Below are 26,478 nucleotides of genomic sequence, written 5' to 3'. Positions count from 1 at the left end.
TGTCTTGATAGAAATAAGCACTAAGCGGTATCTTTACGCAGCATCCCTTTAGCTGCATAAATGTTCAAGATTTATTTGCTACTCTAATTCCACTCTCTTATTGAAACCCATTTGTAACTGCTGTATTGTTGGTGGCCGTGCAAATTGGTGACATTTGATTGAATCTATCCTAAAACCTCTCTGTATCTGCGTCTTGCTTTTGTTCACTGAGACCCTCGTTCAATCTGACCTCTTTACAAACCCTGCCCTGATATTTCCCTAGAGGGCTCAGAATTAAATGTCCACAGAATTGTTACTGCACAAAAGGAGGCTGATCACCTCACCGAATGCTATTCTTCTACCCTTACCCCATAAACCTTTCCATTCGTCCTCTTCCAATAACTGTTCTGTTCAATTCTATCCTCTTCATTGTACCTGACTCCACCACACTCTTTGGCAGTGCATTCCTGACCATAAACTTTCTCTGCATGAAAACCCTTTGTATCATGTTATATGTGCTTCTTTTGTCAATCCCTTTACATCGGTGCCTCCTCATTATTGATTCTTTCATGAAAGAGAGCAGTTTCTCCTGGTCTACTCTCACTAGATCCCTTTTGGAGGTATCTTTACCGAGTGTCCCCTGGGATGGTGAATATCATCTCTCCCGGTCACAGAAGACCAGTGCGAGACCATTCAGTTGCTTTCACTGTGCGGCTGGGTTCAGGACACCATCCAGCCTCACTGTACTCCAGCGAATACACACTGGGGAGAGACCATTCACCTGCTCTGAGGATTGGAAGCAATTCACTCAGATATCCAGTTTGATGAAACACCGGCGAGTTCACAAGTAACCACAGCGATTGGATTTATTTTGTTTGTTCATGGGATCACGGCATCACTTGCCGGGGCAGCATTTGTCATCCATTCTGACTGCCCAGAAGATGGTCCAGGGTGAACCCCATTATTCAGAGTCCAGATTCACATGTCTGCTGGATCAGGTTAGAATTAACACAGTTTCCCAGACCCAATGACATGAAGAGTTGATTTCTGGCCTATTATTTATGTAATGATAATGAATAATTTTTGCAGTTGAATTAAAAGTGTAAAACCAAAATGTGTTTTATTCTGATTGAGCACGTCCTCCTGTTTTCTCAGTTGTTATTGATAGTCTCATTCCTCTCGCACCAGAACCTGTTGCAGAGTGTGTTACAGAAAAGGCAGAATGGTCAGCTGCAGCTGGTCACCTGACCGGTCACTGGACTCGAAAGGTTCACTCTGCACAGATGCTGCCAGACCTGCTGAAAATTTCTTTTTTTATTTCTGATTTCCCAGCATTTGCAGGTGGTTAGTTTTTTTCAATATTCATCTTGTCTGATGCAGAGGAGTTTATTGATGAGTTTAGCGAGTTTTGAATGACAGAGCAGGGTTGAGGGGCTGAATGGCCGCCTCCTCTTCCAGTGAAAGTTGTCCATCTGCAGCTTGTGTCAACATTTCCACTCGCTGCTCACTTTACATCCATGTCTTACACACTGTTAAAGACTGAGCAAACTTCCTGTGTTTGAGCTAAACCTGCTAATGTTCAGTGGCTCCCTCTCCTGCCACCCGGGTTTAACTCTCATCATGGAATGCTGTCTCGTATTACTGCGGGAATGCCCACAAAGGACTCAGTCTGGAGTCTGTATCCCCTGGGATCCACAAACCCAGTTTATTTCCTCCTTCCTCTTTCATTCTGGTTATTGAATTCTCAGTTTCAATCCAATCTCCTGTCATGCTCTTCAACATGCCCATGTGGGTGGGCTAGAGGAAGCTGGGATTTAATGAAGAGAAGTGGGGATTAGGCGGAAGCACGAGGAGCGGTGACAGCAAAGACCGTTCTCATTGTAACGGCAGAGTTTTTCCGTGACCCAGTGAGTGGTGAGGCACCTGAGTTAGTGGGGGGAGACATTCAATCAGGGATTTGGAAAAACACTCAGACATTGACCTTGTCCATCTGATTGTTAACACAGACAGAAAGAAAGATGCACGTTTAGATTGCACCTTTGATGACCTGGGGCAATAAAACATGCTTCCATCCCAATTATTTCAACCACAAATCTCTGAAAACACAGGCACAAAGCTTCCTACTTGTACCAGGTTGTTTCTCAGCCTCCTCTTGAGAAAAGAGTTTTAAGCTGTTTAGCTTTTCCTGGTGTTTAGAACCTCTGTGTTCCTATAAGTTTTGTGACTGAACCTTTATTTTCCTGTTCCTTGTGAGTGATGTCAGCAGCAGAAACAGTTCCTGACCTGTGCGGGTTTCGATTGGACTATTTGTATTTAAAAATTCATTCTCACCCTCACGTGCAAATTGATGTAAAACAGAAGGAAAGGATTGACTGAGAACCCACAGAAACACAAAGGCAGCATGTGTACCTGAGCTGAATGAACCTGGCATGAGGAAAACGTGACGACAATCACAACTAGTTAGAATCACAGAATCCCATAGGTGCAGAAAGAGGCTGTTCGGTCCATCAAGCCTGCAATGACCTGCTCTCCCACCCTACCTCCATAACCTCTCATTTACCATGGCTAACCCAACCCGCTAAACCTGCACACTACAGGCCATGTTAGCACAGCCAATAGAGCAAACCTGCATATCTGTGGGAGGGTCACAGATTACATCCAAATGCTCGGAATTGTGGATGATGTCTCACGAATATTTGACTCTGATACAAATGGTCTGTTTTTAAAAATAAAATCTGGGGGAAACTGCAACCAGAAAGATTTCCAATTATCTCTGGATGAAGAGAATTCAAAACACGTGCCATTGACCCAGGGAACACAGTGAAGTCACAGAGTTCTGGGAACCATCAGAAATTTAACAGGTTGTGAGCAAGGTGGGGGTGAGACAAGGACAAACAGACAGTCTGTCACACAGGGGAAGGCAGGAGAGATTAAACAGCAGAAATCGTAGTCCCTCAAGGCCACAGGGAATAGGGTTCAGGCTGGGATTGAAACTAGGAAACAAGGTGTGCAGCTGTCAAAGAAACACATTGAAAAACAGATAATAATATCGAGGGCAGAGTTCACAGTCTGAAATTGCTGCTGTCAGTGGTGAGTACAGAATGCTGTAAAGCCTGGATAGTTCTATTACAACCAACACATACAGGATGGGCCAAGTGGCCGCAATCTGTGCTGTAACTTTCTGATAAATTTATTCCGACATTTGGATATCAAGTCTAATGATTCTCATAAATTCTCAAATTCGACTTGAGTTTAATATGCTGGAGAAATGTCAAATAAATCACATTGATCTCATTCTGCAGACTTTAGTCCGCAGCCCTGCATGTTCCAGCATCTCAGTTACATCCATAACCTTTTGTCCTAATGTGATGCTGGTTACTGCCTCTGCCACCCCATCAGTGACTCACCATCTCCGAGTGAAATGAAGTCTCCCCTCCCCTTCTTTCTGAGAATTAGTTTCAATCTAAAATCTCCAGTTTCTGACCTCTCTGTTAATGAATAGCTCCTCCCTATCCACTCGATCTGGATTCCTCAGCATTTTATCACTTCAATTAAATCTCAGCTCATCCTCCTCGGAAATCATCCCCAGCCTATCCAACTTTTTCTCAGAGCAGAAATTTCCAATTGTAGAAACATTCTGATCAATCTCCTCTGTACCTTCTCTGGTGTGATCACACCAACCCTGGAATGTGGGAATCAGAAATGTGTGCAGTACTTTAGCTGTTGTCAAACGAGTATTCCTGACATTTCCCGTGTCACCTCCGTGTTCTTGTGGTTGTCGCTGACACAAGAAGTGTCCTGGATTTCCCACATGGAACTGGATGTGCACTCCATGGGGCTGGGATTCCCTACCATGTGTTTATTTGTTAACTAATCCTAAATTAACTTCAGATTAAAACAAGATTATCAGCTACCCACCAATCAACTTCTTCCATTATACTCAAGTCACCTTACTTTTTAAAAATATCTTTAAAATTATTACTATCTAAACACAACAGGCTTTAATTTGCTGATCAAGTATTCAGATGTCTCCACTGTTACAATCACTTGAAGGTTATCTTTACCTTCAGCTACATTTGGTGAATTGAACACTGATTGTAAATATATGAATATCAAAAGGACTTGAGTTTTATGATAATTAATCCCAGTCTGACATTCTTGTTGGTTAATATCTTGAAGAGAACTGTTCTCAGAACTCCAGCTGTGCTCTGACTTCATTGACAATAGTCCATGACTGGACTGCAAATCTTCGATCTATTCTGTTGTTTCCCGGATTGCTTCACTCTGTCTATCACTTGGTGCTTATGCTGTTAGGAACACAAGTAGTCCTCTTTGGGAACTTCATCAGGTTAACACCTCATTTTTAGGTATTCATGCTGCTTTTACTGTAAGTTTTGTTGGAGTACAATTTTACTGCTGTTGGTGGAAGGAAAGAGCTAAACTCTTACACTGTCGGCCCCATACACAAGAAGCTACATGCAGTATCATGAACACTGAAAGGCCAAGACATGAAATACGAGCAACTCTGTACAATGATGCAGGATCACAACTGCAGCAAGGGGAGTTTAAGATCCAACCCGACATAGGAGTATGGAAAGAAGCAGCTGATCAGATTGTCTCATTCAGAGTCACAAAGAGACTCGGTGAGATTATTGTACTGTTGGGGGTGAGGATGGAGGAAGTTGGGGAGATGGAGAGCCATTCAAAAGAAACTAATCTGCCTGAGAGTTATGGGATTGACTTGATTGCCATGCATTTCACAGAAAGCTAATTGAAACTGTTTTTATCCCCAATAGATAACAAGGCATCAGAAACAAAGCCCAGAATACATAGTTCCGAGATGGATGTCAATAGCCCATCAACATGCAACTCCTGCAATGAATAAAGGAAAATAAAAGTCTCTGCCCAGTGTGAATCTGCATGCTCAACGATGTTGTGAACATTTCCAAAACTAAGTTCACTATATGCCAAACTTTATGAACTGCCAAAACCATTGTTCATTACTTGATGTGAACAAGAGAGAAAAATCCTTCAACTTGTGGTTATGAGTAAATTGACTGGTGTCTCAGCAGGATGGATGCCTGAGTGAATCCCTTCCCACACTCCCCCCCCCACCACCACACACACACACAGCAGGTGAACACCTTCTCCCCAGTCTGACTGATTTGGCCAGTTTCCAGGTGGGATGGGTAAATAATTCCCTTCTGGCATTCCCCACATTTCCAGAGTCGGTCCCTAGTGTGGCTGCACTGGTGTTTTGCCATTTCAGATAAATGCTCGCAGACTGTTACACACACCGTTAGCCCGCACCCTCCCCCCCCCCCCCCCCCCACCCCAAGAACCCAGTATAAACAGTAAACATTATCCCCTGCTATGGAGGGACAGCCTGTATTGGTCTGAGTAGGAACACTGAGTAGATTTACCTAAATAACAACTTAATCAGTGACCAGAGCAAGTTAAGCAAGTCCAAATAAAATGCATTATAGCACAGAAAGAAGCCCATCAAATCCAAGCTGGCTCTCTGTAGCAGAATCCAATATTCTCATCCCCCCTACGTACCACAAACTCTGCAAGTTTATTGCCATCAGAACTGATCTAATTGTTTTTATCAATCATTGATCTTCTCTACTTGCACCACCATAATAGGCAACATGTTCTGCATATTTCCAGCCAATACAGTCAGCAGAAACACTTGCTTATCTCCCTCTGTCTCAAAACCTTACATCTGACCTTAACTCTTGTGCCATCACCTACCAAATACAGATATTTTTGTCTGCTATATCTAGGTCTGTTATAATCTTATACAGCTCTATCAAAAATATATCCAACTTCTTCACTTCAAAGAAAGTCGCAATTTCTTCAAGTCAATCCAGTGACTGCATTTTCTTCATCAGTGAACCACTCCAGTAAGTCTGAACGCCACAGACTGAAGATCACTCATATCCTTCATAGTTGATGCCTATTCTGTTCCACAAATCCAGACGATGCAACAGCAGTAGCTTTATTATTGGACAGCCGGCGAGAGTTTGAAAGCGTCTCTAAAGTAGCCGAGTGTCTACTTGTAGAGACTCTTCTTCATTAATCTCTGCCTTACCCACAGAGACAGTATATTTAATAGGAATTAGACAAAGGCATATCAGTCACATGGGCGATTGTCAACAGATAGTTTACAGTAGTTAATTATGACCTTACAAATCTTGATGAATGACGATGTCCTGTGATAACGTGTGAATGGATTACAGAAATTGATTATCATATTGTTCATGATTATGTGTTGATGGGAAGAGATTAAGGCAGAAGGGTTCTTCCTTCAATAAATGGAGGATTCACTTACCTATGGTCATATGGAGGGGAGGTAAGATAATGGGAGTGGGAGGCAGTTTAACAGGGTTGTGCACAGGGCTCTCAGTCTTGTCTGGAAAGGGAAAATTCCTCTGTCTGGGGTTACGGGAGAATCCACATGTGTGGCTGGAAGAGGTTCTATTTTGAGATACTATCAGCCTCCCCCTTCTGAGGTGTTCTGTCTGTATTCTATGAGTACAGGCCTTCAGTTGATGAAATAAGGGGAATGTTTAACCCTTGAAGAAGCATATTCCATCAAAATATTATCTCTCGCTCCACACATTCTACCCCCTGGAAAACAGAACAGTGCAGCACTGGAATAATTGGCCCAACATGTCTGTGCGGACCATGATGCCATTCCAAACTAATTCCACCTGCCCGGACATGATCCATAAAACTGCCAACCTCTGCCAGCGTATGCGCCTGTCCAAATGCCTCTTAAGCATTGTGATTGTTTCTGCTTTTACCACCTCCCAGGAGAGTACATTTTAATCATCTACCAAATTTTGCATAAGAACCTTGCCTGACGTAACTCCCTTTAAACTTTCACATGTTGTTGAAAATACTCAGCAGGTCTTGCAGCATCTGATAAAATAAAAATCTGTTAATGTTTCGGATTCCTTCCTCAGAAACGTGAAGTCTGATTTCTCTTTACAGATGTTTCCAAACTTGTTAAGCATTTCCAGAAGCTTCTGTTTTTGTTTCTGATTTACTGCATCTGCTGTTCTCTCGGTTTTTATTTTCTTTAAATTTCCCCCTGTCCCCTGAAATCTATGGCCTCTAGAATTTGTTATTTCTACCTTGGAAAAAGATTCAGATTATAGAACATAGAACATAGAACAATACAGTGCACAACAAGCCCTTCGGCCCTCAATGTTGCGCCGACCTGTGGAATTTTCTCAACTCTTCCCCTACACTATCCCAAAATCATCCATGAGCTTATCTAAGGATTGTTTAAAACTCCCTAATGTGGCTGAGTTGACTACCTTAGCTGGTAGAGAATTCCACACACTTACCAATCTCTCTGTGTAAAGAATTTGCCTCTGACATCTGTCTTAAATCTATCACCCCTCAATTTGTAGTTTTGCCCTCTCGTACAAACTGTCGTCATCATCCTAAGAAAAAGACTTTCACTGTCTACCATATCTAATCCTCAAGTCTCTCAGCCTTTCCTCATAAGACCTTCCCTCCAGACCAGGCACCATCCTGATAAATCTCCTATGCACCTTTTCCAATGCTTCCGCATCCTTTTTTGTAGTGGGGCGACCAGAATTGTACACAATGTTAAAACTGTGGCCGCACCAGCATTTTGTATAGTTGCAGCATGATATTGCGGTTCCAGAACTCAATCCCTCTACCAATGAAACCTAACACGCCGTGTGCCGCCTTAACAGCACTATCCACCTGGGTGGCAACTTTCAGGGATCTATGTTCATGGATTCCGACATCTCTCTGCACATCCACACTACCAAGAATCTTTCCATTGACCCAGTACTCTGCCTTCCTGTTATTCTTCCCAAAGTGCATCACCTCACATTTCGCTGCATTGAACTCCACTTGCACCTCTCAGCCCAATTCTGCAGTTTATCTAAATCCCCCTGCAACCTGTAACATTTTTCCAAACTGTCTACTACTCCACATACTTTAGTGTCATCTGCAAATGTACTAATCCATCCACCTATGCCTGCGTCTAAGTCATTTATAAAAATGACAAACAGCAGTGGTTCCAAAACAGATCCTTGTGGAACACCACAAGTAATTGGGCTCCAGACTGAATATTTTCCATCAACCACCACTCGCTGCCTTCTTTCAGAAAGCCAGTTTCTAATCCAAACAGCTAAATCACCCTCAACTCCATGCCTCTGCATTTTCTCCATCAACATACCATGTGGAACCTTATCAAAGGCTTTACTGAAGTCCATGTATACCACGTCAACTGCCCTCGTCTCATTTAAATGCTTGGTCACCTTCTCAAAAATCTCAATGAGGTTTGTGAGACACGACCTGCCCTTGACGAAACCATGTTGACTATCTGAAATCAAATTGTTGCTTTTTAGATGATTACAACTATTATCTTTTATAATCCTTTCCAAAAGCTTTCCTACAATGGAAGTAAGGCTCACTGGTCTATAATTACCTGGGTCATCTCTGCTGCCCTTCTTGAACAAGGGCACAACATTTGCTATCCTCCAGTCCTAAGATACTAAACCCATAGACAATGATGACTCAAATATCAAAGTCAAAGGCTCTGCTGTCTCCTCCTTAGCTTCCCAGAGAATCCACTGATAAACCCCATCCGGCCAGGGGACTTGTCTACTTTCACTCCTTCTAGAATTGATAACACCTGTGCTTAACTAACCTCAATCCTTTCTAGTCTAATATCTCGTACCACATTTTTGTCCTCTACAATATTCTCCTTTTCCTGTGTAAACACCGATGAGAAATGTTCATTTAGCACTTCTCCGATCTCTGCAGGGTCCACACTCAGCTTCCAACTTCTGTCTTTGATTAGCCCTATTCCTACCCTAATCATTCTTTTATTCTTCACATACCTATAGAAAATTTCAGGCTTATCCTTTATTCTGTTTGCTAAAGACTGCTCGTGTCCTCCATTTGCTTTTCTTAACTCTCTCTTTAAATCCTTCCTAGCTGATCTATAACTCTCTATTGCTTCATCTGTACCATTTTGCCTCATCAACACATAAACCTCTTTCTTCTCCTTAACAAGAGATGCACTTTCTGTAGTAAACCATGGTTTACAAACTCTGTTTGTGCCAGTGGGGTCACCCCACAGCCATTGACTTTCCAAAGACAACAATCCAAGATTTTCCAACCTCTCCCAATCCAGGCAACATCCTGGTAAACCTGTTTCCACCTTCCCAAAAGCCTTTACATTCTACCTATAATGTGGTGATCAAAACGGCACACAATACCCCAAAGGTGGCGTGATTATAGTTTTATATTCACTTCCCTGACAAAAGAAGCCAAGCCTGCCATTCACCTCCTTCACCACTTTCAGGGACCTTTCAGCTTGCAACTGAAGATCCCTCTGTATATCAGTGCTGCTCAGGACCCTTCCGTTTATTGTATACACTCCTCTTGCTATGTGTCTTCCAAAACCCATCACCTCACACTTGTCTGAATTAAAATATATCTGCAATTTCTCCACAAAACTTTCTGACTCATCTCTTTCTTGCTGTATCCTTTGACATCATTCTTCACGATTCACAACTTCAACAGTTTGTGCCATCTACAAACTTGCTAATTAAATCGTTTACATTTTCAAACTTTTCATTTATATACATTACAAGCAACAGATGTCTCAGTTCTGGTTCTTGTGGAACAGCACTAGCCATAGACCTCAAGCCAGCAACATGCCCCTGCACAACTGTTGCTGGGAGAAATATCAAAGAGGAGCCTTGAGTTCTGTGCTGAGCAGCATGACCAACGTTTATTCAGAGCTCCTTACTAATACATGATGGGAGAGGTCTCTCTCTGTCTCCCCCAGATAAGTCCAGCATTTTGATGTGTTTACTTAATACGTTCCAGTAATATCTTCCCCCTGACCTGAACTTCAGGGCTTGGAATGGTCAGCTTGGATATTTCCATGTTCCCTTTCCCAGTCTCGGAATCTCTCAGCTCATGCAGCTGCTTTGCCAGTTCTTACACAAAATGGTTTAACCTTATCCTTGTCATTGCACATCTCCAGCCAGCCACTACCACATGTCTCTGCCCCCCCCCCCCCCCCCCCCCCACTACCATACCCTGTGGCATCTGCATAGTCCATCCAGTCACTAATTCAAAGGGGGACAGCCCCGTCCGCCTTGCAGGGGTTGTCCACAGTTTCATTAGGCTGGTGGGGAGTACTCTAACCCATCGCTGTCCTGTCTCTGAGAGAGCCATAGTCAGACTAGCTTTCAGTGTCTGCGTCATTCCTTCTACCGTCCCAGAGCTCTGGGGGTGGTATGGGGGATTGGATTTCTGTTCAGTACCAAACAGGGCACATAGCTCTTTCGCTATGTTCCCTGTAACATTTTTCCCTTGGTCAGAATCTGCAGGGGAATGCTTCCGCCCACTGAGTAAACCTATTTATTAAAACCCAGTAGGGCTTCCTTCCCTGGGATTGGGATGGGTGTGTGTGTAAAATCCATCTGTAATTGTTCCTATGGGCCCCTGGGTCCCTGCTGCTGCCTCCATTTTATCCTGATTGCTTTCCTTGGCTCACACTGTGTACAGACTACACACCTCCGACAAAACCTTGCTGTATTTCTCCCTGTTCCAGGCAAGGATTGTAGTGGATCATCTGATATTGCATTTTATCTTCCCCAATATGGGCCAGCCCATGATATGTTTTTAATAATGTTTGTCTTATACAGTGTAGTGGCACTGCTGGATCATCCAGACTCTGTCGTGTCCTATTACTGCCCCATCCTTTTCCCATTCCTGTTTCTCCTGTTGTGGGACTGTTTCTGGGAATATCTTTAAACCTCCTCTCTCACGTCTGAAGCTACGCCCATTGCCATCTCCTCAAATGTCTGCACTGTTCCAGTCGGTATTTCACTTATAAGATTATTAAAGGATTGGATACTTTGGAGACAGGAAGCATGTTTCCGCTGATGGGTGAGTCCTGAACCAGAGGACACAGTTTAAAAATAAGGGGTAGGCCACTTAGAACAGAGTTGAGGAGAAACTCCTTCACCCAGAGAGTGGTGGGTGTATGGAATGCACTGCCCCAGAAGGCTGTGGAAGCCTAGACTGGATACTTTCAAGAAAGCATTGGATAGAGCTCTTAAGGTTAGTGGAATCAAGGGTCATGGGGATAAGGCAGGAACAGGATACTGATTGAGGATGATCAGCCATGATCATAATGAATGGTGGTGCTGGCTGGAAAGGCAGAAGGGCCTACTCCTGCGCCTATTGTCTATTCACCTGCCTTACCCACATATTCACTGCCCTGTTGGTGTGAGGTTTCTACTTTCCCGTGAGCTATAATCTTCATTATTGCTGCTTCACTGGGAAAGTTAGCTGCTTCCACAAACTCTCTGACCTGTCCTTCATGCTCTATGTGCTCGCAGACAGGGTGATGTACCCTCACAGACCCCAGGCCATCACTTGGTCATGAACTTTTCCAAAGACATGCTGTCTGTGTATATGCTGACTCCCTGACCCCTGGCTAATGTCAATGCTTCTGTCAGGGTTCGTGATGGTTCTGCCATTTCTGGGTAATTCTCCACAAAAATCCTCCAATAATTAAACAATCCTAAAGTTTGCCTTATCTCTGTCACGGTGTGTGGGTGGATAGTTTTGAAATCATGGTCTTTCGTTCCACTGGGATTGTCCCCCTCCCTTCCTGATTTGATCTCCCTGATGTGATGTCCCAGGTACATATCTCCCTACCTTCCCACTCTCTGTGGGTTAATTTTAAGCCCGGCCTGCCTGACATGACCCAATACTCTGTGTAATATCCGGATATGTTCTTTCTCACCAACTGAGGTAATGAGGTGATTGTCAGATTAAATCGGCAAACTCCATCAGCCATGTATTGGTGGGATATACTGGAATATTATGGGATCCCTGAGGTAACTGGATCCAGGTCTACTGCATCCCTCAGACAGTAAATACTAGCTTATTCTGCCTTTCCAGGTCCACAGGAACCCATTCACAATATCAAGGGCTGAGACTGTATCCTGTTGCAACTTTAATCCATTAAATAAAGTGGTGTGGTTGACTACTGAAGGATACTCTTTAGTGGCGGATTTACTGAGGGAGGTATACTCAATTGTGAGGTAGGATGAGCCGTTCGGCTTGTGTGAGTTAGTCTGGGATACTGTTGGTCTGACTGTTCCCTGCTTCTCTCAATCTGTTACTATCACAATTATTGCCTCCTCAGCCCCAGCTTTAATGGGATCCGGTTTGTGTGAGGGCCCTCGATCTTTACAGGATCTACAGATAATAACCCACATTCCTGTTTGAGTTACCCGCACTGCTATTTGGGTCCTAGCTATAACTCCCCAGATTCTCTGATTGTTCCAGTCTCCCTGCAAGGTAACTACTCTGGAGATGTCGCCTCTCCTTTGCTTCCTGACCCGGGCCTGGCCAGGTTGTTCCCATATTACAGTTTGTGTCTCTACATCAATAGTTGCTCTGAACTGTTCTAAAATGGCAACTCCCAGAATGGTCCCTTCCTCAGTTTCACACTCCCATATCTGAATATATTTTGCCATATCCATGATCTGCATGACAGGTTTATTTCATCCAGCTTCCTCGATTCCCTCTCCAACTGCTCTCATTTTAGTAATTGAGGGGTGAGGGGCAAATCCGTATCGGTAACTGATATAGATGCTCCTGTATTAATATTATGTTCTGCTGGTTCCCAAACACAGCATCAATGAATATTCATGTGCCTACGTGAACACATGCACACACACAATGTGAACATCTATCTCCCTCTCTCTGCCTCCGTTCCTTGGCTATGTGCCCTTTCATGCTTCACTTGTAACATTGTGGGTCTGGTTACCCTCCGTGTACTGCAGCTCATCCCCTGTGTTTCTGAGTTTGCCGCAGCTCTCATGGCCCAATTCAGAATGTGGTTAGAATTATCTCCCACTGGCAGTCCCATGTTTATAATCACAGTTAAATGGGGTCCCAGTTTAAAAACAACAAACTGATATCAGCATCACAGGTTGGGGTTTGGTAATCCCCTGTAGTCCTTACATACTTCAGGTTTCCTCACTGTATGATCCTCGATATTACCCTTGGTTCCCTGAGTCACCAAGGTTATTTTAGCCCATTCATCCTGTCCTCTCCCCAGTGTGTCCCTGTAATATCTGTAAATGCCTGGAGGCACTGATCGGCTGTGAACTGGGGGGAACCGGCTCACCCTCTCATTGCAGGGACAGGTTCTGCTGTACACGTCAGGACATCTTGGCCTAAAAGATTTTGGCCTAACACCATCATTGGTGAGACTGTACCTCAACTAATTCATCTGTATTCTCCCAATAAGGCCCATTATTACCATTTCTCTATCAGGCAGGGTATTAATTCACCAACACTTGTTGTTTAGCCGGGTAAATAGTTCAGGTTTAGTTTCTGTCAGTTCCCTTTCTTGCCCCCTCCTGTCTGTCCAAGTTTGAGCTTTGATGCCCAGCGGTGCCATAGACACGGCCTTCTGGGCCTTGCAGTGAGGTGGGTGATCCCACCCATTGCCGTCCCTCTGTCCATACATGGGCGCTTTGTCATCTAACCTGTTCCAGTCAGTGTCACCTTCCTCACTGCCTTCTGAGGAGAGTGGGAGACTCGGTACCTCCCCCACTGTTACTACCACCTGGCCCTTTGGCTTTAAGTCCTCACTTGTTCCTGTTTCCCATAATAAAATAACACATCCTGTCATTCCTGGAATAAAACAGAGCAAAATGTGAATTTGGTTTGACTTGAAACATTAATAATTTGATATTCACTTTACATATCGAGAGAGGTGAAAATTCTACTGTGATTATTTAAGTGATTTTAATGTGATCATACAGTGAAAATAACTGATAATCAACGACAATGAATGAACTGAATAATATGTGATTATTTGTACAAGTTCTTGCAATGAAAATTCAATTTTATTTAATACTTGTCACCTATTACACCATGGGCGTTGTTATTAGGGAATAAAGTAATGGAAGGATATCAGAGAAAATAAAAAGACTTTAATTTTAGCTTCACTACAATAATGAACCAAACCAATATTTGGAAATATGGTTAAACTACATAACAAAGTTTCCAGTGTCATTATTAACATGAAAACTGCTTTAGTTTGCAAGTTGTTTTGTACTAAGAATAATTGGAAATGAATTGTGATTATGAATTGACCATTTAAAATATATTTTGAAGAGAATAGTCAGATATATTTTTTGGAGGAAATTAGGAAAGGAAATAAATATGTATACATTGGTATTAATAGTTTTAAAGTGTTTGGAAGTTGACTGGGATTATTTAATTGAGAGAGGCTGCATGATTATAAAGACTATTCATCTTTTTCATTGCATTGCTGGTTTCACTAGAATCTGTTGTGTTCTAAGCTCTTGTTGTGTGCAATGCACTGTCACTAATAGCTTAATTAACCTGTGAGTTTCAGATCAGGTTTCCATTGTCTGTAAGTCAGTCTGTAAGTGCGCGACACATCTGCTTTTCTGAGGGGAAACAGAGACACTTTTCAAAGGAAATAAGTGGCAGTTCAGTCTGAGAATGGTGGCTACCACACACCATAAACTGGGAAGTGTTTTTCTGAAGGATTTCATTGTCTATCTATAAAACTGATGGTACCTGTGTTTGTCAGTTTGTGGAGGATTCAGCCCCTTTGTTCTCTGCTGATTTTATACAAGCAGTTGGTTCATTAAATCTTTGCCAAGAATGTTGTTTACTTTCCCCTTTTACTGTGATTCTGCAGGTTAGAATATTCTGAGAGTCAATAATGTTCAGTAACTGAGCATTGAATGATTTTGAATCTAACAGAGCAGTTTCCTTGTTTTCAGCTCATTATTCACTTTTTTTATTTCCTGGTTGTGTTGAATGTTACAGAAACAGGCTCTGAGCAATGTTTCCATTCACTTGTGTTGGAGTCAGAGACAGCCACGTGGTCCGTCAGTTGCGGGCCGATTGATCAGTTTCTCTGTCCGATTAGATGGTGGTCTCCTGCTCAGTTTCCGATGGCTGAAATGAGCGTCAGTTCATCAGTTGCTGAAACCCTCCATGCAGCATTTGTTGCCTCTCACCGTAACTTCTCCAATACAGTCCCAGCTTGTCTCCCACATTCTACCTCCATATACTCATGATCACTTCAGATTCTACTGTCTGTGTCCTTGCAGCAAGTTGTGTAAGACACCTACTTCAGTTTTAACCTGATCTATATTATGTTCAGGAAGATCATTTCCAAATTTGGTTCACTGCTTTTAAACCAACCCGGGCCTTCCCTGCGTAGTTCCACACCTCCCTGAGGTATCTGCATTTATCCAATTCCAGCTGTGTGTGTTTCTTCTTTTATTCTCCTCCCTTTTGGTGGCTTTAGTTTCAGCTGCCTTGAACCTAAACTTGGTCATTCTCTTCCCCATTCCCTTCAATTCTCCTCCATTCTATCAGCTTTGCTTAATTTCTACCTGTTTGATCAAGGTTTTGGTTTCCACCCTTAAAACCGTCCCTTTGTAGCTCGGTAACAGCCCCGTGGTATCGTTGCCGAAGTGTTAATCCAGAGACCCAGGATATATTCTGGGGAACTTGATTCGAATCCCATCACCGCAGATGTGGAATTTGATTTCAATACAACTCTAGAATTATAAGCCTATTGATGAAATTATTCTCAATTTTGGGGCTGTATCTGCGAATGTCTTTAAACTTTCCTTACTCGCTTCTGTAGCTACTGCCACTGCCACTTCCCCAAATGTCGGTACTGTTTCAGTCAGTATTTTACCTGCCTTACCCACATACTCTCTATGACGTTGGTGTGGGGTTTCTACTTTCCCGTGAGCTCTCATCATCATTATTGCCGTTTCACTGGATAGTTAGCTGCTCCCACTAACTCTCTGACCTGTACTTCGTGCTCTATGTGGCCCCCAGACAGGGTGATATACCCTTACCGAGCACAGGCCAACACATGGTCATGAACAATACCAAAGGCATGCTGACTGTCTTGTGTACATATTGAATCCCTGACACTGGCTAATGTCCGTACTTCTGTCAGGGCTTTTGATGGTTCTGCCAATTCTGGAGAATTCTCCACAAAATTCCCACAGTAATTAATCAATCCTAAAGTTTGCCTTACCTCCTTCACGGTGGAGGGGTGAATAGTTTTGAAATCATGGTCTCTCGTTCCGCTGGGATGTTCCCCTCTTCCTTCCTGATTTGATCTCCCTGATGTGATGTCCCAGGTACGTCTCTCTCGACCTTCCCACTCTCTGTGGGTTAATTTTAAGCCCAGCCTGCCTGACGTGACCCTATATTCTGTTTAATATCTGGATATGTTCTTTCTCACCAACTGAGGTAATGAGGTGTTGGTAAGATCAATGTGACTAACACCATCAGCCATATATCGGTGGGATATAGTGGAATATTGTGGGATCCCTGAGGTAACTGGATCCAGGAGTACTGTTTTCCTCAGACAGTAAATTCCAGCCTATTCTGGGGTTCCAGGTCCACAGGTATGGACCAGAACCCATTCACAATATAAAGGGCTGTGACTATATCCTGTTGCGATTTCAATCCATTAAATACAGTGGTGTGGTTTGCTAATGTAGGATACTCTTTAGTGGCGTATTTACTGAGGGAGGTATACTCAATAGTGAGGTGGGATGAGCCGTCCGGCTTCTGTGAGTTAGTCTGGGATACTGTCAGTCTGACTAAATCCTGCTTCTCTCAATCTGTCACTGTCACAATTACTGCCTCCTGGCCCCAGCTTTGATTGGATTCTGTTTGTGTGGGGAGTGAGAGGGCCCTCGATCTTTACAGGATCTACAGATAATAACCCAAATTCCTGTTTGAGTTACCCGCACTGCTTTTTGGGTCCTAGCTATAACTCCCCAGATTCCCTGATTGTTCAAGTCTCCCTGCAAGGTAACTACTCTGGAGATGTCGCCTCTCCTTTGCTTCCTGTCTCGGGGCTGGCTAGGTTGTTCCCATATTACAGTTCGTGTTTCCACATCAATAGTTGTTCCTAACTGTTCTAAAGTGGCAACTCCCAGAATGGTCCCTTCCTCAGTTTCACACTCCCATATCTGAATACATTTTGCCATAACCGTGATCTGCGTTGGGAGAGGTTTAATTCATCCAGCTTCCTCGATTCCCTCTCCAACTGCACTCATTTTATTAATTGAGTGGTAAGGGGCAAATCCATATCGGTAATTGATATAGATGCTTCTTTTATTCATATTTGTTCTGCTGGTTCGCAAACACAGCATCAAAGAATATTCATGTGCCTACGTGAACACATGCACACACAAAATGTGAACATCTATCTCCCTCTTTCTGCCTCCGTTCCTTGGCCATGTGCCCTTTCCTGCTTCACTTGTAACATTGCCAGTCTGGTTACCCTGCCTGTACTGCAGCTATTCCCCTGTGTTTCTGGGTTTGCCTCAGCTCTCATGGTCCAATTCAGAAGGAATTGTAGTCACCCACTGGGAGTTCCATGTTTATAATTACAGTTAAATGGGGTCCCAGTTTAAATACATCAAACCGATTTCATCATCACAGGTTGGGTTTGGTAATCCCCCATGATCCTTACACACCTCAGGCTTCCACTCTCTATGATCTTCTATATTACCCTTGGGTCCCTGAGTCACCAAGGTTACTTTTTCCCATTCAGTCTGTCCCCTCTCCAGTGCGTCCCTGCAATATCTGTAAATGTCTGGAGCCACTGATTAGCTGTGCATTTGGGGGAACCGGCTCACACCCCTCACGCTCTCATTGCAGGGACAGATTCTACTGTACACGTCAGGGCATCTTGGCCTGAGAGATTTTGACCTGACACCATCATCAGTGAGACTGTATTCCTCAACTAATTCATCCATATTCTCCCCATAAGGCCCATTATTACCATTTCTCAATCAGGCTGGATGTTCATTCACCAACATCTGGCGATCAGCTGGGTAAACGGTTCATGTTTGGTTTCTCTCAGTTCCCTTTGTTGCTCCCTACTGTCTGTCCAATTTTTAGCTTTGATGCCCAGCAATGCCATGGATACGGAATTCTGGGCCTTATGGGGCAGTGGATGATCCCACCCATTGTCGTCCCTCTGTCCATAGGTGGGCACTTTGTCATCTAACCCATTCCATTCAGTGTCATCATCCTCACTGCCTTCTGAGGAGAACGGGGCTCTAGGTACCTCCCCCACTGAAACTAACACCTGGCCCTTTGGCTTTAAGGCCTCACGTCTGAGAGTCACCACCTTCACTTGTTCCTGTTTCCCATAATAATGTAACACATCCTGTCATTCCTGGAATAAAACAGAGCAAAATGTAAATTTGGTTTTACTTGAAATAAGAATAATTTGACATTCACTCGACATATCTATAGAGGTGAAAATTGTACTGTGGTTATTTAAGTGAATTTAACGTGATCATTAACGACAATGAATGAACTGAATAATATGTGATTATTTGTTGCAGTTCTTGCATTGAAAATTCAATTTTATTTAATGCTTGACATCCATCACACCATGGGCATTGTTATTAGGGAATAAAGTAATGGAAGGATATCAGAGGAAATAAAAAAGACTTCAATTTTAGCTTCAATAATGAACCAAAACAATATTTGGAAATACGGATAAACTACATAACAAAGTTTCCAGTGTCATCATTGACATGAAAACTATTTTAGTTTGCAAGTTGTTTTGTTCTAAGAATAATTGGAAATGAATTGTGATTATGAATTGACCATTTAAAATATATTTTGATGAGAATAGTCAGATATATTTTTTGGAGGAAATTAGGAAAGTAAATAAATATGTATACATTGATATTAATAGTTTTAAAATGTTTAGAAGTTGACTGGGATTATTCGATTGAGAGAGGCTGCATGATTATAAAGACTAATTCACCTTTTTCATTGCATTGTTGGTTTCACGAGAATCTGTTGTGATCTAAGCTCTTGTTATGTTCAATGGACTGTCACTAATAGCTTAATTAACCTGTGAGTCTCAGATCAGGTTTCCATTGTCTGTAAGTCAGTCTGAAAGTGCGCGACACACCTGCTTTTCTGAGGAGAAACAGAGACTCTTTTCAAAGGAAATAAGTGGCAGTTCTCACTGAGAATGGTTTCTACCACACACCATAAGCAGGGAAGTGTTTTTCTGAAGAATTTCATTGTCTATCTTTAAACTGATGGTACCTTTGTTTGTCAGTTTGTGGAGGATTTAGCCCCTTTGTTCAGAGCTGTTTTTATCCAAGCAGTTGGTTCATTATGTCTTTGCCAAGAATGTTGTTTACTTTCCCCTTTTACTGTGATTCTGCAGGTTAGAATATTCTGAGAGTCAGTAATGTTCAATAACTGATCATTGAATGGTTTAGACTCAAACAGAGCAGTGACTTTATTTTCAGCTAATTATTCACTTTCTATTTCCTGGTTGTGTTGAATTTTACAGAAACAGGCTCTGAGCAATGTTTCCATTCACTTGTGTTGGTGACACTGACAGCCACGTGGTCAGTCAGTTTCAGGCTGATGGATCAGTTTCTCTGTCCTATTAGATGGTGGTCACTTGCTCAGTTTCCGATGGCTCACCTCAGCATCAGTCCATCAGCTGCTGAAACCCTGCATCCAGCATTTGTTCCCTCTCACCATCACTAATCCAATACAGTTCAGGCTTGTCTCCCACATTCACTTCCACATACTCATGATCACCTCAGATTCTACTGTCTGTGTCCTTGCAACAAGTTGTGTAAGACACCGACTTCAGTTTTAACCTGATCTATATTATGTTCAGAAAGATCATTTCAAAATTTGGTTCACTGCTTCTTCAGTACCTTCCTGAAGAATGGCCCATGCCTGAAACGTCGATGTTCCTGCTCCTTTGATGCTGCCTGACATGCTGCTCTTTTCCAGCAACACATTTTCAGTTGTAATGGTAGTAACCAGTTAATTACAAGTTACTGGCAAAATATTTTAAGAGGAGCTGCTATTGGTGGTAGAAATGCTGCTGGTTGGTGTAAGAGAGGGTTGGGGTGAATACTGTACTCGATTTCGATGAGAAAGTTGAGCAATGTAAGATTCTTTTATCGTTGTTAATAAGAAGAGGGAGAGATTGCAGCTCGGACATCCACAAGCATCCACCCTCACCCCCCTCAGTCGCAGCATGCCAATCAAGCGGGCTGCTTTATTCCAGATGGTATCAAGTTTCTTGAGTGTTGTTAGGGCTGAACTCATCCAGGCAATTGGGGAGTATTCCATCACACTCCTGACTTGTGCCTGGTAGCGTTTGGACAGGATTTCAGGAGCCAGGAGTTTAATTACTCTTGTAGCCACTGTGTTTATGTGGTGAGACCAATTCAGTTCCTGATCAATGATTATCCACAGGATAATGATGATGATGGGTGTTCAGTCATGGTAACACCATCGAATTTCAAGGGATGGTGGTTAGGTTATTTCTTATACGTGATAGCCTGCATTTGTGTGGCATGTATATTACTTGCCTCCTGTCAGCCCAAGCCTGGATATTGTCCAGATCTTGTTGTACTTGGACTTGGAATGCTTCAGTACCTGAGGAGTTAATTAATTATTGACATTAAATAGTCATGAGTTGATGCAAATTCCTTTTTGTATCAAATGCCATGGACTGTATCTTGTGGTCACTCTCATATTCTCTTTCACTATCTTTTAATTTTCTTCTTAATTCAGACACAAATGTTTGAACATCGATCAGAATAAAGTTACATAAATTAAAAACACATGTTTCAACACGTAAACTAATTGAATGAAACACATTATTTCTGCATTTTATCAAAAAAATAAATTATTTACAATCACTATTGAATGGCTCATTTATTGTCCTCAATCCATCAATCTAAGTATTATATTTCAGTCTTCAGTTTACCGATCTTAATGTACGTCTAATCAACATCATAGCAATGTGTTTTTAAAATATTAAGTCAATTTATTTGTTCAGAATACAACATTTATTAGGAATTCATTATCCTTATAATAATTGCAGAATAATTTGTTTGTCTTTCTTACGTGTATAGTCAGATCTATATATTATTTTAATCAATATTTTAATTTAATCCATTGCAGCAATGCTATTGTTTTCAGGTCAACTATCCCACAATGAAACCAATCATTTTGCATCCAACATGCTTTGCAAACTGACTTTTGCTCATTTAAATGATCACAGTAATCTCAGCCTTATGAATTCAGAGAACTATAACTACTTTTCACTGCAATAATTCCTGTTCATGTCTGCGCATTGCACAGTCATGTAGCAAAATTAAATGTCTCCTTCTTGTAAGTGTACTGATAGATTTTCGAAAATCTAAGTGTTGCTAATAAATAATTATTGTTCAGTTCAGTAGGGGGTATAAACGTGTAATAATGGCTCAGTACATGAAGTAATGTGAAGATATTGCAATGTACAAACTCACAATCATTGTGAATATCAATTTTTATTTTAACCATGGAAACACATTTGAATTGATTTAATTATGTTTCACTTCAATGCTCACATTCATTGTATTTCTAATCACAATAAGAGCGAAATATTTCATGTGACAAAATTATTTAAAATTCATGTCACTTTTATATGGACACAAGATAGAATTAACACCCGTTTGTTCTTTCCTTTACCAATCACAGTGAAGTTTGAATTGTAGAATGTTAGACTGATACAGCACGGAAACAGCCCATTCAGCCTAACTTGGCATTCCGGCCAGGTTTCCGTAACTAAACTAGTCCCATTTCCCTGTGTTTGTCCTATACCCCTTTGGACGTTTTCTATCCAATAAACTCTCCAAAAGTCTTTTAGATGTTGTAACTGTACCAGGCACTGCCCTTCCTCTCACAGCTCATCCCAATATGTGAAACACACAGTGTGGAAAAGTTGCCCCTCAGATCCCTTTTAAATCTTTGCCCCTCACCTTAAATATTATTTACACCGTAGAATCTTTCAGACTGCAAAGTTATTAAAAGTTGAGAGGTATTTAGAAGCAGCGTAATAACATGCATACTTTAATCAGTGACGTGAAGCAAATACATTCAAGATGTTGTGATCATTACAATGAACAACAGTTACAAGTTGAGACAATGTTGGTTGAAAAGCAATTCAATCGCCACTTAGATATTTTCTACTCAACTCTGAGGTGTTTTGACACATCTCTGTTGAAGGTGGGAATTGAATCCATGCTCCCTGGTCTACTAGCACAGACATTACCGGAGTCCTCCATAATATTCCCCTACAGGAAGAGCAGGACGATAATCGCATACTTACTGTGTTTATTCACAGGGAAAACTACTCAGATATGTTTTGTTATAATTGGACTAGGATTGTTTTAGACAGTTCCATAGTTTAATGGAACGATAAAAAGAATTAGTAATTTCTAATAATGAAGGAACGAAGCAACAATGATCTTAAATAAACAATGATCTTAAATAGATCTCATGATAATCAAGTAAGTCAATATGTTTGAAGCAGTTATTCATCTGCATAAATTAAAATTAACCTGCTTTGTAATGCACATGAAATGGAAATAAAGCATTAGTCATTCAATGTGACTACTCAGTGAAAGACAACTTTCCTCATTTTCAAAATAATGTGATTGCTAAAAATGCAAGATTTATTGTAAAAGCATAGAACAAACATTTGTTAATTCTGGTTTATTTACACAATAAACTCGTAAAATTTAAATAATGTTTAACATGAAAAATACTTAGCTCTTATTGTAATAATCAGAAATGTAGAAATGTTAGAATTGAAGTGAAATACAATCAATACAAGAATGTAAAAAAAAGTTGGGTGCTGGAAATCACAAACAAAATCAGTAATTGCTGGAAAATGACACAACAGGTCTGGCAGCATCTGTGGGGAGAAATCAGTGTAAATACCTTTGGGCCAATGACCTTTCTTCAGACTGCATTTTTGTTCACAACCAATTCAATCCAGCTAAGCTTCCCCACTTAAAATTATTTTTGCTAAGATTAAGAGACTGTAGAGTGCCATATTGTTTGCATCAGTTGATGTATTGAGCCATAGCTCCACATCTACAGCTGGAGATGTTGGATTTCAACAATGATTACCGATTAGACATTGAAAATAATTAGTTTTAAAATGGTTGATAACAAATTTAAGAATGATGAGAAATCCCTTATTGCAATGTAATTGTGCAATATGTTGTGAAAATATGAAATATTTATGTGAAAAATAGTTAACCATCTCTTAATTGATAAGACTGATTAATGATCCTTCCATTAATATGAGAATTCAAATGAAAGAGAATGAGATAGTTACTATGAGTGTTGGGTGAGAAAACGTTGGTTGATTGCAGGTGTGTTGACCTGAAAAGAATGTTAATATTTCATTATGATACTGGCACTAAGAAATAATGGGTTCAACTAAAATGTGAATCTCATGATGGTGTGTGAATTGAAATAACAATTAAATAATAATTAATGTTAGAACTCAACACTTAAAATGATTCAATGTATTCAAAGCAGTTTGTCCTGGATATTAATTAAGATCAGTAAACTGAGAATTAAAACATTGGGTTAATTTAAAACAAAAAAAAAACACACCTTAGAAGATTATTCATCAGAATTGTTCTGTCATTGAAAAAAACTCATTTCTTCAAGAATTCTGCATTTCCCTCATTTTCTGTCTTTTTTCCACAGGTATCTGTACTGGAACCCTTTTGTTTATGATACAAATATATAGAAGTGAAATGGATTAAAATCTAATTGGGGGAGTTAATAAGATTGCAGATGATATAGCGTTCAGTGCAGTTGGGGACAATATAGAGGGTTGTCAAATAATGCAGCAGGAAAAAGATAAATTGCAGATATGGGCAGATAAATTAAAGGTGAAGTTTAATCCATACAAGTGTGAGGTGTCTCACTTTGGAAGCTCAAATGTTAAGGAAAAGTAGATAGTTAATGGCAGGACCCTAACAGCTTTATTATTCAAAGGGACCTTGGCGTTCAAGACCATGGCTCCTTGAAAGTGACCATGAAAGTAATTAGGTGGTTAGGAAGGCAAATGGCGTGCTTGCCTTTATTGGTCAGGGAACTGGTTACAAGAGGCAGGAAGTCATGTTGTAACTTTATAAGACTTTGGTTAAGGCATACTTGAAGTATTGTATTCACTTTTATTCGTCACATTACAGGATGGGTACGGAGGCTTTGGAGAGGGTACAGGATGCTGCCTGGATTCAGAGAGGCGAGAAAAACTCAGATTGCTTTTTGTGGAGTGGCGGAGACTGGGGGAAGACATGATGGATATCTGTACAATCATGCAATACATAGTTAGGGTTGATGGTCAGAAAGTTTTTCCCAGAGTTGAAGTGTCAAAATCTATGTGACATGCGTTTTAGGTTTAGGGGGAATGTTCGAGGGGCACGTAAGGGGCAATTTGTTTTTACACAGGGAGTGGTATGTGTCTGGAATGAACTTCCAGGGTTGAGGTGGAGGAAGATACATTAAGGCTCTTTAATGTTCATTTCGATAATTTGGAAGGAAATGGACCAAGAGTAGGCAGAAGGGATGAGTTTCTTTTGCATTACGTTCAGCACAACGTTACGTGCCAAATGACCAATTCCTGTGAATGAATACTGATTAGTTTTCATTTGAGTAATCACAATTGATTATAATCCCACCCTTCCTTGTTAGGAACATAATGAAAGACGCTTGTGGATCTCCAGTAGTGTCACTCCTATGAGACTAGGAGGTATGGGTTCAGTTCCCTTCTCCAACAGAGGTACTCCAGACCAGTTTAGAATGGTGATTAGAAAATATCTAGGCAAAGTTTGAATTGATTTTCAATCCAGGTTTGGATCAGCTTCTGCATGTTGTTCATTCCAATAATCTCTCAATCTGCAATTTATTATCTTCAGGTCATTAATACCATTATGTATCACATTACATTATATCTACATTTTAGATTTGAGGACACTGCAGTTTTTAACATTTTAAAGTATGTAAGTAATGAAATTCATTTTATTTAATCAAAATACATTTGGGTATTGTTCATATGGGGGGCAACAGGATTTTACTTCCAGTCAGCTCATGAATGATCAAATTTTGTTTATTCTGGAACTTAATGCTGCAGAAGAGTTTCAATAAACATTTAAAACATCATTATTGTGCATTTCAACACCTCACCTACACCAATCCTTATTCTTTTGTCCGAGCAGATGAAGCGATGAAGATTGCCTGATGAACAGGCAGTACCTTGAAAGCTAATGCTTCCCAATAAACCTGGTGTCATGAGATTTTTTAACTTTGCTCACCCCAGTCCAACTCCGGCATCTCTAAATCATTGTTTCACAAAGGAATTCCCATAATTTTGAAAAAGAAAATATGACTTTAATTAAGAACTTTAACACGCGATTATTAAGCCCTTCCGATATTAGTAAAATATCTCAATGTCAGTGAAATCAATGCTCACACAAAAGGGCACTTACAGCCACACAAATGTTTTCCTGGTCATCTAATTACTGCTCAGGAGAAAACCGGAGTAAGTATCTTATCGCTCCTGAGAACAAGAGCCACAATAAACATTTGGTGACCAGTTCCATCCAATACATTTGATTTCTTACATTTTGCTTGAGTAATTGCACACAAAATATTTAGCTAAAACCAATGACCTTGCTTTATTATAAATGCCCGAGGATGCTAATATCAACATATGTAGCAGCTTGCCAATCAAGGTTCCAGTTGAAGTATCGCACGATAAAATAAATTAATTTCGGCTTAGTACAACTGTAGGTGAAAACATGTTGATTTTGCGCAATAAAACCTTTATCTGCTTATTCAGAGAAAATAACGAAAGGTGGCACTGTAAATTTAATTTATTTTGAGTTTCTTTCACGAAAACAATCATGTGAATTGCTTCTCATTTTCTTTCTAGTTCTGATACAAATGTCAAAATATTTACGATATTAACTCTTTCTGTATAATGAAAGAGTTTTCTCTGCAAGAACGACATGAAGATTTCAAGGTCCTCTAATTCTAATTCTAATTCTAAGCATAATACTCTTCATAAGGGTCTTATTATCTTGAACCGATGCTTTTTATGACCTTGATTTTATTTCTGACTGGTGTTTTTGCGACTGATGTGTTTTCAAACCATGTGCAACGCATAAGGATTTCTTTCAATTTGTTATAAAAAAAAGGTGCTTTGAACATGTTGATTTCTAACTATTTTCTACTCCCAAGTTATTTATCGATGTACAATACTCACAAAATTATGGAAGATCCCTGTATCTTATGTTCACTGCAATGTGCACTTTCACTATCTACTTATTTACTTCCTACGTCTGACATGAATGTCTAAGCATTGGTCATGAACAAAAAGTTGTAAATTAAAGTCACATCTCAATAAGCAAACCAATGGATGGAAACATGTAATTCTTGTAATCCTGCATTTTTGAACCAAAAGCAATTCTGCTGAATAATCACTGAATGGCTCATTTTTGTGAATCCATAAAG

General features: G+C 40.9%; 1 long non-coding RNA gene across 2 annotated transcripts in view; it reads left to right on the top strand.

The window, feature by feature from the left end:
• The window catches only part of LOC148139476 (uncharacterized), a 229,115-nt gene that overhangs the window by 48,543 nt on the left and 154,094 nt on the right, over window positions 1-26,478 (top strand). The window contains exon 9 of one of the 2 annotated variants that reach the window (XR_015753549.1): window positions 4,776-5,048. The exons of the other annotated variant lie outside the window; for it this stretch is intronic. This is a non-coding gene — a long non-coding RNA (uncharacterized LOC148139476). Of the gene's footprint in view, window positions 1-4,775; window positions 5,049-26,478 lie in introns of those variants that run through there. 2 annotated transcript variants of the gene reach the window in all.

The sequence above is a fragment of the Chiloscyllium plagiosum genome, unplaced genomic scaffold, assembly GCF_037043375.1.
Source record: "Chiloscyllium plagiosum isolate Xiang-an unplaced genomic scaffold, Cpla_swu_hap1 HiC_scaffold_38, whole genome shotgun sequence".
Taxonomy (NCBI): domain Eukaryota; kingdom Metazoa; phylum Chordata; class Chondrichthyes; order Orectolobiformes; family Hemiscylliidae; genus Chiloscyllium; species Chiloscyllium plagiosum.
Note: the sequence above shows the minus strand (reverse complement) of the source record. Positions and strands in the feature narration are given on the sequence as shown.